The sequence below is a fragment of the Dipodomys spectabilis genome, unplaced genomic scaffold (genome assembly GCF_019054845.1).
Source record: "Dipodomys spectabilis isolate Male_0828 unplaced genomic scaffold, ASM1905484v1 ptg000422l, whole genome shotgun sequence".
NCBI classification, from domain to species: domain Eukaryota; kingdom Metazoa; phylum Chordata; class Mammalia; order Rodentia; family Heteromyidae; genus Dipodomys; species Dipodomys spectabilis.
In genome coordinates, this window is record NW_024871099.1 from 7,948,743 (window position 1) to 7,967,829 (window position 19,087).

A 19,087-nucleotide genomic window follows, 5' to 3' on the forward strand; every position below is an offset into this window, starting at 1 on the left:
TATTTATTATTTGTTTTTCTTTTAGCACTAGGGACTGAACTCAGGGCCTCATGCTTACTAGGCAGATGCTCTACCACTTTGAGCCATACCTCCAGCCTCCCCCCCATGTCCAGGCAGGCCCTGGGCTGTGAGTCTCTTACGTTTCCTTTCCTGGGTCTCTAAGGATGACAGATGTGCATCACCATGCCCAGCCTTGTACTTCCTCTCTAGCTGGGGTGATAGGCACACACCATGGCCCCTGGTTGGCTGAGATGGATTGTTTGGAACTTTAAGATACATATAATTTTATTGTTATCACTAAGGTATTGCACAGAAGGGATACCATTTCACAATTCCAGTATTGCGTCCATTTTTCTTTGGGACATTGTCCCCCCCTTTCTTTGCTTTCCTCCAGTTTTCCCCTCCCATCCCTGTCTACAAATTGCATCGTTCATTTCCTTAGGAACTTTTATGTCCAGGCTGGCCTCAAATTGTGATCCCCCCCTTATCTGCCTCCCAAATAGCTAGGATTACAGCCTTGTGCCGCCACACTCAGTCTTCTTTTTCCTTCTTTCCTTCTCTCTCCTCTTGTCTTCTCTTCCTTTTCTTCTCCTCCTCCTCTCACTTCCCCCTCCTTTCACCCCTCAAATCTCCCTATTTTTTATTGGCTTATAAAAAATAGATCCCTAACCGGTTTCCTTGTTCTGTTTTCATAGTGGCTAATAATCCTTCTTGACTGTATTAACCCTCTTATCCTCTCCATCAGCACTCCCCTCCCCCAGTCCCCACCCAGCTACAGCCTATCCATCTCCCTCCCATCCCCCATTAATAACAGCTTTGGTTGATTTTCTTTCTGCTGCCTTTGTATATACTTGCAGTATTACAAGGTTATTCATTCTCTCCATTCTTTCCTCTCGTGTGTGTGTGTGTGTGTGTGTGTGTGTGTGTGCGTGTGTGCGTGTATGCACACGCACACACATGCCAGTCCTAGGGCTTGAGCTCAGGGCCTTGGCACCATCCCTGAGCTGCTTTTGCTCAAGACTAGAGCTTTACCACTTGAGCCACAGCTTCAATTATGACTTTTTTTTTTTTTTGACTCTTACAGACTTTCCTGCCTGGGCTGGAAATCATTAGATCTCAGCCTCCTGAGTAGCTAGGACTACAGGTGTGAGCCACCAGCACCCATCTTCTGATTAATTTTCATCTGATTAACTTCAAGTAGTTCTACAAAGTAGAGTGAGTTCAACCTGTCAGTTTATGAGGACCACACGTCTTGATCACCCCTTTCATCGTTCACCTCCGTGTCTCCTAACCCACCCTTCCCCTCCATTTCCCTAGTTCCAGTTTTACATCTATGCCTTGAATATTATAACTGCATTCTCCCACCTGGCCTCTCTTCCTTCTTGTACCTCCCTCCCCCTCAGCCTCTCCCAGCCCTTCCCGATACTTCAAGTACCAGCTTCCTGATGTTGGTTTTGTGAGACTGTAAGTTAGCTGTTCAAAGGAAGTACACCACTGGAATGGTCCCCTGCATATACCATCCCTCAGTTCATACATTCGTGTGTGTACGCATATGCCCCTGTAGAGTTGCATGTATCTATTGAGAAAGTAGATCAAATTTCCACATGAGAAAAAAGTGCATTCTTTGTCTCTTTGATCCTGACTTACTTCATTTAACAGACTTTTGTAAGCTTACCTAATTTCCTCTCCTTAAACATTTCTTTCTGAAGAGGCCATCACTGCCTTCCTGTTCCCTGGGTTCGGCCCTCCTCCCTCCTCTGTGGAAATGCCAATGCTGCACACTCTTGAGTGGAACATACTCAGTTCTGGGGCTTGAACTCAGGGCCTAGGTGCTGTCCCTGAGCTTTTGGGGTGCTTTTTGTTTTTCTTTTTTTTTCCCCTCAAGGCTAGCCCTCTACCACTTGAGCCATAGCTCCACTTTTAGCTTTTTGATGGTTCATTGGAGAGTGATCTTCATGGACTTTCCTGCCCAGGCTGGCTTTGAATGGTGATCTTCCAATCTCAGCCTCTTGAGTAGCAAGGATGACAGGCGTGAGCCACTGGTGCTGATGAAATGGCTTTGAGGTTACTCCACGATAACACCGTTAGGAAGTTGAGTCGAGTATTTCCTTGCTGCAACCGTGCGGTGACAGATGTGCACACAGTCCTATTTCATGAATTTACCACAGCATTCTCACCATCTAGCTTGAGAAGAGATTAAAGATAAAAGACCGACCAACCAAACAAACCAGATTTTGTTTACAGCAGATCACTTACCTCTGACTTGGGGTTGTGTGGCTTGGTTCATTCAATCCTAGCCAAGTGTGGCCATATGTTTACATCAAGATTTCTAATTCTCATGTCAGGCTCATCATGGTAAGGTGGCATGGTGCCTGCTTCCACTGCAGTGAAGATTTCTTTGAGGTCTGGATGGGAAATAGACCAGCAATGTTAGTCATTTACTTCATGTCTTCCCGTCTTCTTCGTGATTTCTAGGACTCTATTTGTTTTTCTTATGTTGGTCATGGGGCTCAAACTCAGGGCCACCCTTGTCTCTGAGCTTTTTCACTCAAGGCTAATGCTGTACCACTTTGGGGCACAGAGCCACTTCTGGTTTTCTGGTGGTTAATTGGAGATAAGAGTTTCATGGGCTTTCCTTCAGCGGCTGGTTTCAAATTGTGATCCTCAGATCTCAGCCTCCTGAGTAGTTAAGATTATAGGCATGAGCTACTGGTGCCCGGCTTCTAATTTAAACAAACAAATATATATATATATATAATTTTATTGTTAGTATAAAGGTTTTTTTTTAATTTTTATTTTTAGCATAAAGGTATTGTAAAGGTAAAGAGTGTATTTCTCTTTTGGACAATGTCACTCTTTCCTTCGCCTCCTCCCAGTTTACCTCTCCCACTCCTGTCCACAAGTTGCATAGTTCATTTTCCACATAATGTATGCTGAATAGCATGACTGCATTTGTTCACCTTTTCTCCCCCACTTTCTGCACCCCGCCTTTGCTCTCCTAAAAAACAAACAAAAAAACCTTAGAGGCAAAAACAAACATCACCACCAATGATAACAAAAACAGACTGTAATTTGTGTGTGTTGGAATTCAGGCTTGGATGATTATGCTGTGGATTGCTAAGATGTTAGTGTTTGAGAATGTTGAGTGAGAAGTATATAGAGTTTTTGACTATTGTGGAAACATTTTTGAGAGCCTGAAATTATTTCAAACTAATATAATAATATAAATTTTTTGACTATTGTGGAAACATTTTTGAGAGCCTGAAATTATTTCAAACTAATATAATAATATAAATTAACATGATAATATATACTGTAATGTAATATATGATGTGATTATATAACAATAATTAATATAATATTAATACAAATAAATTTTAAAAAACAAAAAGCAGAGCAGGCACTAGTGGTTCACACTTATAATCCTAACTACACAGTAGGATTTCTCCTCCATCTTCCTGGGCAAATAGATTCAAGATTTTTTGAACTAGGAGAAAGCTGGACATAGAGGCATGGCTCAAGTGGTAGCTTTCCAGCCGTAAGTGAAAAGCTGAGTGAGAGTACTAGGCCCCAAGTTCATGCCCTAGTACTGGCACCATTAAAAAGAGCAAGCAAGCTTCTAGACAATCCTAATGGGATGCTAAATTAAGAAGCACTTATGTTTTCTTGCCTATTAGAGTAATCTTTCTGAAAGTGTACTCAGAGCTTGCCATATACTTTTTTAAATCATGGGGCCTGGGGCCTGTCTCTGAGCTCTTTTGCTCAAGGCCAGCGCTCTACCATTTTGAGCCATAGCTCTACTTGTGGTTTTCTGGTGGCTCATCAGAGATAAGAGTCTCACAGACCTTCCCAGGCTGTTTGTGAACCATGATCCTCAAATCTCAGCCTCCTGAGTAGCTAGGATGACAGGCATAAGCTACCAGCAACCGACCCAGTTTCCTTTCTAAAAAAGGGTTGTTTTGTTTTTTTGTCAGTCCTGGGTCTTGAACTCAGGGCGTTGGCACTGTCCCTGAGCTTCTTTTTTTCAAGTATAGAGCTTTATTACTTAAGCCACAGGTGGTTAATTGGAGATAAGAGTCTCATAGCAGTCTACCTGGGTTAACTTTGAACCAGAATCCTCAGATATCAGGTCCTGAGTAGCTAGGGTTATAGGTATGAGCCTCCCTCTTTCTCAGGGACAAGTTAATAGGCTTCTCGGAAAACCAAGATTAAGATTATAGTAGGTACCTCCAAGGCGGGGTGGTGTGCTTCACACATGACGGTCATAGTAGATTCCTCCTCTTTGGTTTGTAACTCAGTGATCCCCAAATGTATTGTGGGTGGCACACAGAGGCTTATCAAAGCTGTCTTTCTTGTAAGCCTTACATTTTTGGGGCCGACTCTTGAACTGAATGGAATGTTTAAGATTTTAAAGAATCCAGTTGAGATTTTTTTCCCCCTTTGTAACCCACAATTCAGAAAAACAAGTGACCTCACACGAAGGAATGCAACCCAACAGAGGGGTTACAGTACCCAGAAGGGAGAGGCAGTGGGTTTCTCAGTGGGAGAGGCCTGTGACAACTTCCCACGCCCCACCCACTGAGCTCTCCATCTGGGCACCGAGAAGGAAGTGCAGATCTTGAAACCACCCATCCCGCAGCGCAGCCCTCACTAATCCATTCCCTGCCCAGGGATGTAGTGTGTGTGTGTGTGCACATAGGTGAGTCACGCTGAGCCCTCCTCCAGCCTCCCCTTCCTCCCACTTCCTCTGCCCTCCAGCTCAGCATCAGGTTGGTCCCAGCTCCTAGGCCTCTACTCCTGATATGGGAAAGTGAGGCCAGGAGAGGCGGTTAGCCAAGAAGGAAGTCAGATGCCAATGGGCACAGAAAGAGACAGGTGGAGCCGCCACTGTTCAAAGGCCACAAGCCCTGGGCATGTTTTATTGCTGTTTCTGGATGTGCCATCTCCTCCCTTTTGTGACTGTTCCAAAGACTCTCCCACTTTCGACTTCCTTATTGGACTTTCTTTCCTTGGTGCACCTTTCTTTCGCTCGAGGATGTCTGTGCAAATAGTTGACAAGAGTCAAAAATGACTCTTTTATGAGGACTGGGAACCCAGCCCTGCCTTTTCCCGAAAGGGGTTGAGGTTTGTATAACCAAGGTTTTTATGAAGGGCTGTGGCATTGTAGAGGTGGTATCCGGGGACAGGTGCATTCGTGAAGGCCGAGACACAAAACAAAATACTGACTGCCAAATCTAAAAGTAGAGGGGCTGAGAATCTCTCTGGAAGGTGGATTTTATTCAGGAGATCTCAGAAGTCTTATGACATCCACTACCCAGATTGAGTAGAGGGGTGAGGTTAAATTATGGACTTGTATCATGTCGGAAACATTGCTTAATTTCTCTGCCTCAGTTTCCCCCCCTCCTTGGTACCAGTCCTGGGGCTTGAACTCAGGGTCCTAATGCTGTCCCTGAGCTTTTGTGCTCAAGGCTAGTGCTCTACCACTTCTGTCGCGCGCGCGTGTGTGTGTGTGTGTGTGTGTGTGTCTGTGTCTGTGTCTGTGTGTTTCATTGAAGGTAGGAGTCTCATAGACCTTTCTGCCCAAGCTGGCTTTGTTCAGGGATCCTCAGATCTTAGCCTCCTGAGTAGCTAAGATTACAGGCATGAGCCATCAGCGCCTGGTTGCCCCAGATTTTTTAATTTGTAAAAAATGAGGAAGATAACACTGACAAATTTGTGTGTGTGTGTGTGTGTGTGTGTGTGTGTGTGTGTGTGTACTGTAGCTGCATATAAAATTCCTATGATAGTAATTAGCACAAAGTGAGTGCTGAATAAATGTGAACTCTTGTCACCATGGCAAAGGCACTGCCCAGTCATCTAAGATGGCAAAGTCTTTTGCAGCTGACATTCTGGCAGGATGGAAAGTTTGGGAAGCCCTAGCTCACCCATTGCATTCTGGAAAACTCCTTACTCAACTGCAGGGCTGCTGTCCTCGTAATTATCTCCTAGAGGTCCAGGAATGTGTTCTAGAATGCGATGGTTTTGCCAAAGACGAAGCCTAGAAACAGGCTTGAGGGAAATGTTTTCACAAATAACATTTACTTTGCTAAATGGAATTCCTTAAGCCTAGTACCAGTGGCTCACACCTGTAATCCTAGCTACTCAGGAGGCTGAGATCTGAGTATCTCAGAAGGCACAAGTGAGGCACATCCCATAATCTCAGAGATCACGAGGATCGTGGGCAGGAAAAATCTGTGAGACTCTTATCACCCATTACTCACCAGAAAATCAGAAGGAGTTCTGTGGCCCAAAGTGGTAGAGCGTTAGCCTTGAGCAACAGAGCTTAGAGACAACATCCAGGCCTTGAGTTCAAGTCTCATGAACAACAACAAAAAAGAGAATTCCTTATTGTGGCCCAAGTGATCCATATTGCCTCATGTACTATCTTTATAATAAAGACAAAGATGAAACGAAAAAAAATCCATCAAGGAAATGTGCCAGAATAGAATTGGAGCTGGTATGGATAAGAGGAAGCATGTATAAGTTTTATTTGGACATAAAAAGCAGTTCGTTTTAAAACCATATAAATACAATGCGTGCCTTGAGTAGAGAGCAGACCCTTCCATCACAAGAATATTCCAGCAGAATCGCAAGCGACTGGGCAGCATGGCTTTCTTTTCTAAATGGCAGCTTAGACTGAGTAAGTAGCGGGAAATAAGGAAGAAAATGGACAAGGAAGCAAGAAAACTGGTGGTGAGAGGGCAGGCCTGAAAGGATTTTCACTCCCAGGTGAACTATATTCAGTGCCTTTCATTATCTCAATTTGCTTTTTTCTTTTTTTTATCTTGGGGCTTGAACTCTGGGCCTGGACACTGTCCCAGAGCTCTTCAGCTCAAGGCCAGCACTCTACCACTTTGAGCCATAGCTCTACTTGTGGTTTTCTGGTGGTTCATTGGTGATAACAGTCTCACGTACTTTGCTATTAGGGCTGGATTTGAACCATGATCTTCAGATCTCAGCCTCCTGAGTAGCTAGGATAACAGGCATGAAGCACCTGGCACATGTGTTGTGTGTGTGTGTGTGTGTGTGTGTGTGTGTGTGTGTGTGTGTTAGTCTTGGGGCTTCAACCCAGGGCCTGGGCACTGTCCCTGAGCTTTGTTTGCTCAAAGCTAGAGCTCTACCACTTGAACCACATCTCCACTTCCCTGTTGGTTCATAACTTATTAGGAATAAGAGTCTTGTAGACTTTCCTGTCCAGGCTGGCTTTGAACTATGATTCTCAGATCTCAGCCCCCTGAGTAGCTGGGATTACAATGTGAGCCACTGGCACCATGCTTCAACTATGGTTGGTTGGTTGGTTGGTTTGTTTTACTTTTTTTTTTGGTACCAGGGTTAAAACTCAGAGACTGGCACTATTTGAACCATAATTCCCTCTGCCCTCTTTGTTTCATTTTTCAGGTAAAATCACAGTGTCTCACACTGTAGTCCTCTTACCTATAGCCTCCTGAGCAGCTGGGCTTACAAGTAGGTGGCTAGGGTTATGGCTAGCCTAGCTGGTCAACAACATTTTATGAGATGAACATCCTGGCAACGTAGAATCAAAATCAAGTGTTTTCCAGATGTATTGACAGGGGAGAAAGTACTAGTGAAATTACCATTTAAGGCTCAGCCATTTCTGTGTATTACTAAGTCACGCAGCCTTGGTCCCTAAGACAGGTTGTCGCATTGTCCTGAAAGGTTTATTTTCTTGTTGGGTTGGCATAAAACATTGAGTTGGAAAAAAAATTAAAACCATTTACCTATTAAAAACAAAACAAAACAAAACATTGAGTTGGTTTTCTCCTCCATCCCCCCAGCAATTATGGACAAGATAGAGTGGTTCTTTTTTCTAATAGCCTCCTAATGGAAACAAATTCTATCTCTTCTCCATTTCTCTATGCTCCAGGAAGCCGCACCTAAGCCACCAGCTCTTAGAAGTCTTAGAAGGCCCTGCTGAGCACGGTGAGGAAAAAACAAAGCCAAGACTTAGAGGAAAGTAAGAACTATTTGTAATTACCTCTATTTTTCACAAAGTACATATTCCTTTCTTGCCTTCCCCTAGCCAACTTGATATTTTAGGGTCAAGTTCTCATCTCTGGGACCAAGAAACTGTTTTTCCTAACTCCTATTATGGTTTGGTTCCACCCACTGAAACAATGGGTCTTTTTTTTTTTTTTTTCTCTATAGTCAAAAGGCCTTGTGTTTGGTCTCTGGAGCTCCAACCTGAACAGGTGCCAAAGCTCACGTCTTCCTGTTTTATTTTTTTTCCAGGTCAGCTTGAAGTCTACAACTGGTGGGGCGGGGAGGGTGTCTTGAGGAGGGCCAAAGGGGAAGCTTGAGGGAATCCTAGATTGACGGATGCTCACAGGAGAGTCCTCTAGGTTTGTTAGCAGAAAAAGAAAAAAACGGAGTTGTAGGCCAGGATCTGGGTCTGACCTGTGAGTGGGTTTGTCTCTCTAAGACCTTTCCTGTGCCTTCTGCCAAATGAGATGAGACTAAAGTGAACCCACGCTCTATGGCTCCAATGCTGAGGCCGTCCTTTCCTCGGCTACTTCTTCAGCGAAGTCCCTATCATCCCTTCTGGGCCCCAGCACGCACCTCACATGTCATTCATGCGGGGTATCCTGTCCTCTTTTGACAATGAGCTCTTGGCTATATGTATGGCCTTTTAGGCAAGTGGAACGGGTGGAAATTTTTGGCTAGGTCTTTCTTTTTCTTTCTTTCTTTCTCTTTCTTTCTTCCTCTCTCTCTCTCTCTCTCTCTCTCTCTCTCTCTCTCTCTCTCTCTCTCGCTTGCTCTTTCCTTTCTTCCTTCAAATTTATTTGCCATTCCTGGGGCTTGAACTCAGGGCCTGGGTGCTGTCCTTGAGCTTTTGTGCTCACAGCTAATGCTCTACTTAAGCCACAGCTCCACATCTGACTTTTTGTGGTTTATTGGAAACAAGGATCTCACAGAGCCAGGGGCTGGTGGCTCATGCCTGTAATCGTAGTTACTCAGAAGGTTGAGATCTGAGAATTGCAGTTGGAAGCCAGCCTGGGCAGAAAAGTCCTCAGGAGACTCTTATCTCCAATTAACCACTCAAAAAGCTAGAGGTGATGCTGTGGCTGAAGTGGTAGAGCGCTTCCCTTGAACACAAAGAGGCTCAGGGACAGTGCCCAGGCATCGGGTTTAAGCCCTACAACTGACACCCCCCCCCAAAAAAAAAAAAAAAATCCCAGGGACAGTGCCTAGGCCCTGAGTTCAAGCCCGATGACTCATAAAAACAAAAAACAAAAGAAGAAAGTCTCACAGACTAGCTTTGAACATTGATTCTTCGATCTCAGCCTCCCAGGCTTGAGTCACAGGCACCTGACATTGGTGAGGTCTTTTCCTGGGCCTCTTTGGTAGCAGGAAGGGTAGAGTGTACACTAGATTGTGAAACCCTTGACTCCCAGCTTTCGGAGTTTGGATGTTTGGACTTGTGTGTGCGTGTGAGTACGTGTAGTTGTGGGTGGGTAGGTGCTGGGGACACTAAGGGACTTAAGTGGAATGTGGCTGGTCAGAACTGTCTTTCAGGACACATATTCCAAGCTAATTTGTTGGGAAAACATATTTGAAAGACTCACATCTAAGCTGGGCGACGAGAGGGTGCAGAGAGCAGGGGGAAAAGAGCCAGAGCCAGGCACTTGCCTGAGACAAGGAGGAGGAGGAAGGGGTAGAGGAGGAGTAGGAGGAGGGGGAGGAGGAGGAGGAGGACCTCAAAGGGGGCTCTGAGCTGTATCTGGGGTTCTGGGCTTAATTAGATGTCTTTAGTCCTAGGATAAGCATGAGGGTTAGCCGGGCGCTGGTGGCTCACACCTGTAATCCTAGCTACTCAGGAGGCTGAGATCTGAGGATCGCGGTTCAAAGCCAGCCCGGGCAGGAGAGACCGTGAGACTCTTATCTCCAATAAACCACCAGAAAACTGGAAGTGGCGCTGTAGCTCAAGTGGTAGAGCGCTCGCCTTGAGCTGAAGAGCTGAGGGACAGCACCCAGGCCCAGAGTTCAAGCCCCACGACCGACAAAAAAAAAAAAAAAAAAAGCATGAGGGTTAGGTGAGAGGCTGAGATGTCAGACTGGGTTTGAGGTATGTTAGACACCTGTGGACCATTGAGGCAGAACAACTACCTGGCATTAGGAAGAGCTTTGCCAAAGCTCCAGCAAGCCTGGGGTGGTAGGGGCCAGGGAGGAAAAGAGAGCCCAGAGGGTCTGGGAACTGAACTCAGGATGTGGGCACTGTCCCTGACACTTGAACCAGAGCTCCACTTCCAGCTTTTTTTTGGTAGTTTATTGGAAATAAGGCTCTCATGTATTTTCCAGCCCTGGCTGGCTTTGAACTGCCATCCTCAGAGCTCAGCCTCCTGAGTAGCAAGGATTATAGGCATAAGCGCTGGTGCCAGGCTGGTTGTGTGCTCTTCTAGTTAAACATTTTCTCCCAGATTTAGACTTTTCAGATATATTGCCACGTATTCTTAACCCTAGAGGGAGTGGGTGTCACATGCTAATTTACCAGGAAGTCTTGGAAAATGGAGGTAGTGAATTGATGAGGAGATGTAGACAGGGGAAAAGAAAAGGAAGAGCATTTTTTCTTCTTTTAGGGGGGAGGGGAACATAACAAGGAAGAGCAGGCAGATCAAAACACCTTCTATAAAAAAATTCTAACATTCATCAGGCACTGGTGGTCGGTAATCCTAGCTACTCAGGAGGCTGAGATCTGAGGCTCCAGGTTCAAAGCCAGCCTGGGCAGGAAAGTCCGTGAGACTCTTATCTCCAATGAACCACCAGAAAACCGGAAGTGGAGCTGTGTGGCATAAAGTGGTAGAGTGCTAGCCTTGAGCAAAAAAGTTCAGAAACAGTGCCCAGGCCCCTAGTTCAAGACCCAGGACTGACAAAATACCAAACAAAAACAACAATTTCTAACATTCATCACAAACAAGGAAAAAAACACAGCACAAATGTAAAGTTTTGTGCCCTTCTCTGTTAGAAGGGGAGGAAGGAGACTGAGGGGAAAGGAGAACACACTGTAAAAGGAAGAAGCTACATATTGGCTGCCAGGTGTACACTCTTGGGAAGGCATCAGACAGCTTAGAATTTCTTGGCCTAACAGGCAGGAACTTCCTGAACCGAGTCCCAGGGTCTCAACAAATTGGAGAGAGACTTGACCAATGGGACTACCTTAAAATAAAAAGTTACTGCACAGCTAAAACTATAGCAACCAAGCTAGAAAGACAACTAACTAACTGGGGAAAATATTTACCAGCAATATATCAGACAAGGGGTTAATATCCAGTATATACAGGGAACTCAAGAAACTAATCCCTTCCAAACCTAACAAGCCAGTTACTAAATGGGCAAGGGAACAAAAGAGAGACTTCTCAGAAGAAGAGATAAAAATGGCAAAGAGGGGCTGGGAAGGTGGCTCAGTGGTAGAGTGCTTACCTTGCATGCCTGAGGCCCTGGGTTTGATTCCTCAGCACCACATAAGCAAAAAGAAAAAAGCCAGAAGTGGCTCTGTGACTCAAGTGGTAAAGCACTAGCCTTGAGCTGAAGAGCTGAGGGACAGTTTCCAGAGTTCAGAGTTCAGGCCCCACAACCGGACCAAAAAAAAAAAAGGCAAAGAAACACACAAGGAAATGTTCACCATCCCTGGTTGTGAAGGAACTGCAAATAAAAACAACCCTGAGATACTATCTGACCCCAGTCAGAATGGCCCACATCCTAAAGTCAGCCAACGACAAATGCTAGAGGGGATGAGGAGAAAGAGGAACCCTATTACACTGCTGGTGGGAATGTACACTTATACAACCACTTTGGAAAGCAGTCTGGAGGGTCCTCAGAAAGCTAAATATAGACCTCCCTTATGACTCAGTCATACCACTTCTAGACATCTGTCCTGAACAACAGGAACCAGTACACAAGGACACATGCACCTCCATGTTTATTGCAGCACTGTTCACAATAGCCAGGATATGGAAACAACCCAGATGCCCCACCACAGATGAATGGATCCAAAAATTGTGGTATCTATACACAATGGAATATTATGCAGCCATTAGAAAGGACAAAATAATGGCATTTGCAGGGAAATGGATGGAGCTAGATCATGTTGAGTGAGGTAAGCCAAGAGCAAAGACAAAAATGGCACATGGTCTCCCTGATAAATGGATGTTAACTCCAAAATGTAAGGTGATATGACAAAATTAACAAGATTTAAGAAACAAAGGACCTCCACTCATCTGGTCGAATCACTACTAAATAACCCCATGCTGCTGATCACATATATGGTATATATGTGCACACTGGAGGGAAGCCAGGAGGACCGCACAGAACTAGAGGGAATCAGGGGAAAACATACAACAGTGGGACCCATCAGTTGCACTGGACATTGACCAAAATGAACTAAGCAACTCAATGGCAGCGATGGGAGTGAGGGAACAAGTGGGAAAGAGGGAACAGCTGATGCTATGCAAAACAAAAAAAATGTACATACCACCCAATGTGGAAGAAATAACTACTGAAAAGCTTATAGAACTCATAAATATTATAGACCATGATAGACAATTTGCCCAATGAAAGTTAGAATGTGTTTGTGACTTTAACTAAGCATTACTATCCCACAATACTGTGAAATTTGGGAAATTATGTAATCGCTTAATCACAATAAAGAATTAAAAAAAAAAAAAAGAATTACTTGGCCTAGCCAGGCACCAGTGGTTCACGCCTGACATTGTAGCTACTCAAAAGGCTGAGACTTGAGGATCACGGTTCCAAGCCAACCCAGGCAGGAAAGTCCCTGAGATTCTTATCTTCAGTCAACAACCAAGGAAACAAAAAGCCAGAATTTGAGCTATGACTCAATGGTAGAGTGCTAGCTAGGCTTGAGCACAAAAGCTCAGGGACAGTGTTCATACCCTGAGTTCAAGCCCCAGGACTGCTAAAAATTAAGTAAATAAAAAGTAAAATCTTGGGTATGGCTCAACCAGTACTGACCCTAGTATTGAGCCAAAATATATTTTTAAAAATTGAAATCCGTAAGTCTTACCTTAGACTAGCAGAATATCTGAAACCCTGGTGTTGGAGGCCTGCTCTTCTGGAAGGCAGGGGCATCCATTATTGCTTGTAGCTTCCACATTTGAGGGTCCTGCTCCCCTCTCTGTAAGCCAGCAGTATGGCCTAAGATCTTCCTCTCTCTGGGGCTGTGGTAGGGGGCCCCCAAGTGGGGAGGTCCAAGAGTAGATGATCACCTGTAGGCCTTTGTGAAGCAAGCCCTCCACCTCTGACTCTTTTCCTTCCATGCTTCAGGTGCTGCGGGTCCCCACCCATTTCCCCTCAGCAAGGGCTTTCATTTCTGTCTCTGTCTTCAAGGGGGGGGGGGGGAGGGAAGTTTGGGGACAGTGAGCTCTGGGGAGGGGACAGGGGCAGTCAGCCGTAATTCCTTCCAAGTCACTCAGCTTCCCTGGGCCTCCAGGTGACACTTAGCTGGTGGAGATGCTGTCCTGCGTGCGTGCGTGCGTGCGTGCGTGCGTGCGTGCGTGCGTGTGTGCTCTGGTCTTCCTGAAACCTGGAGGCCCAGAGCCAGGCTTGGATAGGAGCCACCTCATCTACCAGTAGTGTAAGTGGAGGATCTTGTTTTGTTCCCTAACTTAGATGAGGATGCAGGTTTTTTGTTCGTTTGTTTGTTTGTTTTGCCAGGCCTGGGGCTTGAACTCAGGGCCTGGACACTGTCCCTGAGCTTCTTTTGCTCAAGGCTAGCACTGTACCACTTGAGCCACAGTGCCACTTCTGGCTTTTTCTGTGTATGTGGTACTGAGGAATCGAACCCAGGGCTTCCTGAATGCGAAGCAAGCACTCTACCACATTCCCAGCCCCAAGGAGTTTTACAGTTGACTTTCGGGGAGATCCAGAAGTGAGGGGAGCCTTGGTGCTTCCATCTTCATTTGTCACCATGACAAAGCCACTTGTCCACACCCGACTCGAGTCTTCTTGTCTGAAAAGTTTTGGATTTGAGCTGGTGTCATGCTCCTACTTGCTCTCAAATTCTAATTTTTTGGTTTGTTGCAGGGATAGGTGCTGTGGAGCTGATTTTTTTTTCTTCTTTTTTTGCCAGTCCTGGGGCTTGAACTCTGCCTGGACACTGTCCCTGAGCTCCTTTTACACAAGAGTAGTGCTCTACCGCTTGAGTCACAGCATTACTTCCAGCTTTTTTGAGCAGTTAATGGGAGATAAGAGTCTCAAGGACTTTCCTGCCCGGGCTGGCTTTGAACCACAGTTCTCAGATCTCAGCCTCCTGAGTAGCTAGGATGACAGGCGTGAGCCACCAGAACTGGACTTTTCTTTTTTCTTTTTTTCTGTTGGTCGTGGGGCTTGAACTCTAGGCCTGGGCGCTGTCCCCTCAGGTCTTCAGCTCAAGGCTAGTGCTCTACCATTTGAGCCACAGTGCTACTTCAGGCTTTTTCTGTTTATGTGGTGCTGAGGAATCGAACCCAGGGCCTCATGCATGGGGAGGCAAGTACTCTACCACTGAGCCACCTTCCCAGCCCCTGGGCTTCTTTTTTCTCTTTTGTCACACATGTTTACCTCCTCCCCCAAAGTACAAGTTGTGTTCATATCTTTTATCAAATATCTCAGTTTCAGGGGGCTGAAGCAGTCTCTGGAGCCAGGGGTTCCCACTGGCCCTGGGAAGGAGCATCCCCATGAGTGTCCAGACTCTCTCGCTTTGGCATTGACATGGACTCTTCCAGCTACTCTGCAGCCTAGCCCTCAATATCACATCCAGTGGTAAATTTCCTGGCTAGTTCTGTCCTGTGGTTTCCTGACACACATAGCAGGAAGTTCTTTTCACACAGCCACCATGATGCTTCATGTTTTTCCTTTCCCCAGAGAGGTCAATGGAACATCAGGGCTCAGAGAGATCACGTGCATACTGTGGCCCCCATCATTCCTGTACTGTGGGGGATTGTAGTCTGTTTTTTGGTTGGTCGCAGGACTTGAACTCTGGGCCTGGGCACTGTCCCTGCACCCTTCAGCTCAAGGTGAGCACTCTACCACTAAGCCACATTACCACTTTCGGTTTTCTGGTGGTTTATTGGAGAGTCTCATGACTTTCCTGCCGGGCTGGCTTTGAACTGTGATCCTCAGACCTCAGCCTCCTGAGTAGCTAGGATGACAGGTGTGAGCCACCAGCACTCTGCTAGGATTGTAGTCTTTAAAACATTTTATTGGTGGATGCTAATTGAGCAAATGGGTTTCATTGTGTTCAGACATGCACATAGTGTGTGTGTGTGTGTGTGTGTGTGTGTGTGTGTGTGTGTGTATGTGTGTGTGTGTGTGTGTGTGTTTATGTGTGTATGTGCACATTCCAGTCCTAGAGCTTGAAGTCAGGGTCTGGGTCCCTGAGCATTTTCACTCAATGATGGTACTCTACCACTTGAGCCACTGCTCCATTTCTGGCTTTTTGGTGACTAATTGGAATCTCACACTTTGCTTCCAAGGCTGGCTCTGAACTGCAATCGTCAGGTCTCAATCTCCGGAGTAGTTTACAGGATGAGCCACTTGCACCTGGCATATAATGTGTTTTGATCAACTTCATGGGGGTATGTTAGGGGTTAGTTAATAATGTCTGCAGAAACCGGGTGCCAGTGGCAAGGGACTGCAATCCTAGCTACTCAGGAAGCTGAGATCTGAGGATCACGGTTCAAAACCAGCCAGGTCAGGAAAGTTTGTGAGACTCTTATCTCCAATAAAACACTAGAAAATCAGAAGTGGTGCTGTGGCTCAAGTGGTAGCATGCTCACCTTGAGCTGAAGGGTGCAGGGACAGCGCCCAGGCCCAGAGTTCAAGCCCCGCGACCAACCAAAAAAAAAAAAAAAAAAGTCTGAGGAGCACCCCTAACATATAAAGGTTAACCCATTATAATAGAGTCCTGATTATCTTTTTCTTTTTTCTCTCAGCCCTGGGGTTTGAACTTACACTTGCTAGGCAAGTGCTCTACCACTTGAACGACATCCCTTGGTTCTTTTTACCTTGGGCTGGCCTTGAGCCACGATCTTCACACCCAGGGTTCATGAGAATCTGGGATTCCAGGCAGGAGCCACCGCACATCCGGCCCTTAATGTCTTTTGTGTCACTCACCCAAGAGTTTAGGGTGTTGCTCTGAGTGTGTGTGTGTCGTGTCTGGGTGTGTACTTGCTCATAGAGTGTGGTGGGGTTAATAGTGGTTGATGCCAAGAGGAAATGTTTCAGGAGCCAGGTATACTCTACGTTTCTGCCTTCATTTGTATGCAGGCTCGTAACTTGAGGTGTCAGAGGCTGATAAAATGTTCCACCTTGTATTATGTTGGGCATGGATTAGCATGCGAGGGTGGAGACGGGGAGGATGAGCTGCCTAACTTTTCCTCAACACCTGAAGGTGAGGACCCAGAAAGTAGGTGTTGGTGGTGGAGCCCTCACTAGCCACCCTTGGATTTATGAATGGGACCTCAGAGAATTTAAGGGTTTCTGAGATAAGAGATATCATGCAATTCAGAAAAGACCAGGGACAGGTTGAAAACAGTTAACTGGTTAACGTTTTTTTTTTTAGATTGATTTTAGACATTCTGTTTTTTTTTTGGTGCCAGTCTTGGGGCTTGAACTCAGGGCCTATACATAGTCCTTGAGCTTCTTTGTGTTCAAGGCTTGTGCTCTGCCACTTGAGCCACAGTGCTATTTCTCACCTTTCCCCAGTAGTTTGAGAGGAGAGTCTCATGGTATTAGGCTTTATTAGAATTTGCCAGAAAACCACGCAGACATCCAGGCACAAACAACAAAGGAAAGGTTTATTGCCCATAAAGGACCAGCAAGACCCCTTCTCACAAGAGAGAAGAAGGGCCGGCTATTGTCTGAGGTGACCTATTGGAGGCAGAGACCCCTGTGTGAGAGTGCGGACCAGGGGCTTCATCATGGCTGCTGCCCAAGTGACAGATAAGCTGCCCAGACTTGCAGGTCACTCTAAGGGGATTGTGTGGCCTTACATGGTTGTAACTGCTCCAGAGGCCTGCCATCTCAGGGTGAAGGGGGAGGAGGCCGATCAGTTACTCTCTTTTCTAAATGGACTTAGTGTTGTCTAGGAAAGGAGCATGCTAAGCTATGAAAGAGGCTGCTGGGCTTTCCTGCCCGGGCTGGCTTTGAACTGCAATCCTCAGATCTCAGCCTCCTGACTAGCCAGAATGAAAAGCGTGAGCCACCTGCACCTAGTTGGCTGTTTATAAAAGCATTAGCACGGAGATGGCTGGGCCATCTGGGCCTTGCAGAGCTGTCTCTAGGGAGCTATAATTATTTTGTTTAGACCGGGATGTTAGGCAGTGGCTAAGCGTGGGGTAGGGAGAAAGACACAGGCAGTGCTCAGACCAGCTAGTGCCATGTTTAAGTTGTGTCTCCTCTTGGCACACCAGGGGCCAGGGGAGCCTTTCTGGGCCTTCTCCCATCCTAAGACTCCTGCCACCCTTTTGTGATAGTGTTCTCTCTTTCAGTACTGCCTGTGATGCTCATTGTAGCCCACTGAACATTTTTTTTTTTAATCAGTCGTGGGGCCTGACTTCTGGGCCTGGGCACTGTCCCTCAGCTCTTCAGCCCAAGGTTAGCACTCTACCACTTGAGCCACAGCACCACTTCTGGCTTTTTTCTGCTTTTGTGATGCTGAGGAATCGAACCAAGGGCCTCATGCATGCAAGGCAAGCACTCCACCACTGAGCCACCTTCCCAGCCCTGAACTTGGGTTTTAACCTGACTCCTGTTGTAACCCTCTGACCAGCCCAGCTACTCTCTGAGTACACTTCAGCCTCGGGGGTAGAGGAGAGAGTCCAGTCACTGTGTTTAGGGCCTTCAGGATCTGGTAGATGATACCTGGATTCCAATCCATTCTGTCCTTTATTGACTGTGTGGCCTTGGACAATTGACTTAAGCTATGTAAGCCTCAGTGGCCACATCTGTAAAATAGTAATAGCTAATATGGCTAGGTATAGTAGCTCACATCTATAATCCCAGCTATTTACGAGGCAGAGATCCAGAGGATCACACTTTGGGACCAGACCAGATAAATATTATCAGGATTCCCATCTTAATCAATAAGCCAGGCAGGGGAGCACATATCTGTAATCCCAGATGCAAAGGGGGGTGGGGATTGGGGGAGGGATTGTTGTCTGAGGCTGTCCCCAGGCAAAAACTCAAGACCCTACCTGAAAAATTCCTGAAACAAAAAAGAGCTAAGTTCATGGCCCTAGTGAAAGAGCATCTCCTTAGCAAGGGCAGGGCCTTGAGTTCAAAGCCCCAGTACCAGGGAAAAAATCTGAAACACCAAAAAAATATCAAAGCTGATCATCTTCAGCTCTAGGGATTAGACTTTTTTTTTCTTTTTCTTTTTTTCTAGTCCTGGGGCTTGAACTGAGGGCCTAGGCACTATCCCTGAGCTTCTTTTGCTCAAGGCTAGCTACTTGAGCCACAGCTCCACTTCTGGCTTTTTCTGTGTATGTGGTACTGAGGAATGGAACCCAGGGCTTCATGCATGTTAGGCAAACACTCTAGTGCTAAGCCACATTCCCAACCCAAGGGATCAGACATTATTGTAGTTGCTCTTTAGATGAGGAAATGGAGGTACAGCAAAGTTAGATGACATGTCCATGTTAAATGTAATTTATGCCTGGGCCCAGTGGCTCACGCCTGTAATCCTAGCCGAGATTTGAGGATCATGATCAAAGCTAGCCCAGATAGGAAACACACTATGAGACTCTCATCTCCAGTGAACCACCAGAAAATCAGAAGCGGCGCTGTGGCTCAAGTGGTAGAGCAATAGCTTTGAGCGATAGAGCTCAGGGACAGCACCCAGGCCCTGAGTTCAAGCCCCATGACTGACCAAAAAAGCCAAAACAAAGCAAAAAACCCATGACTTGTTAGTGGCAGGCAGAACTGGGATTCTGAACACAGGCAGTACTCCCTCATATCCTTCCTGGTTGCCCTGGACTCTGAAGTCCACCGGATACTGACAAGGATGAACAGAGAAGAAACACTTGAAGCACCT

At 46.1% G+C, this 19,087-nt stretch overlaps 1 long non-coding RNA gene across 2 annotated transcripts; it reads right to left on the bottom strand.

Moving 5' to 3' along the window:
• Positions 1-1,974: 1,974 nt before the first annotated feature.
• On the bottom strand, positions 1,975-13,311 carry LOC122097546. Of its 2 annotated transcripts, none has more exons than XR_006145542.1 (3): positions 13,079-13,311; positions 2,257-2,405; positions 1,975-2,180 (listed from the first exon to the last, which is right to left on the bottom strand). It is a non-coding gene; the product is annotated as an uncharacterized LOC122097546 (long non-coding RNA). The 2 variants fall into 2 exon arrangements; XR_006145543.1 differs by having other exon boundaries at positions 1,975-2,184.
• Between the last annotated feature and the right edge of the window lie 5,776 nt (positions 13,312-19,087).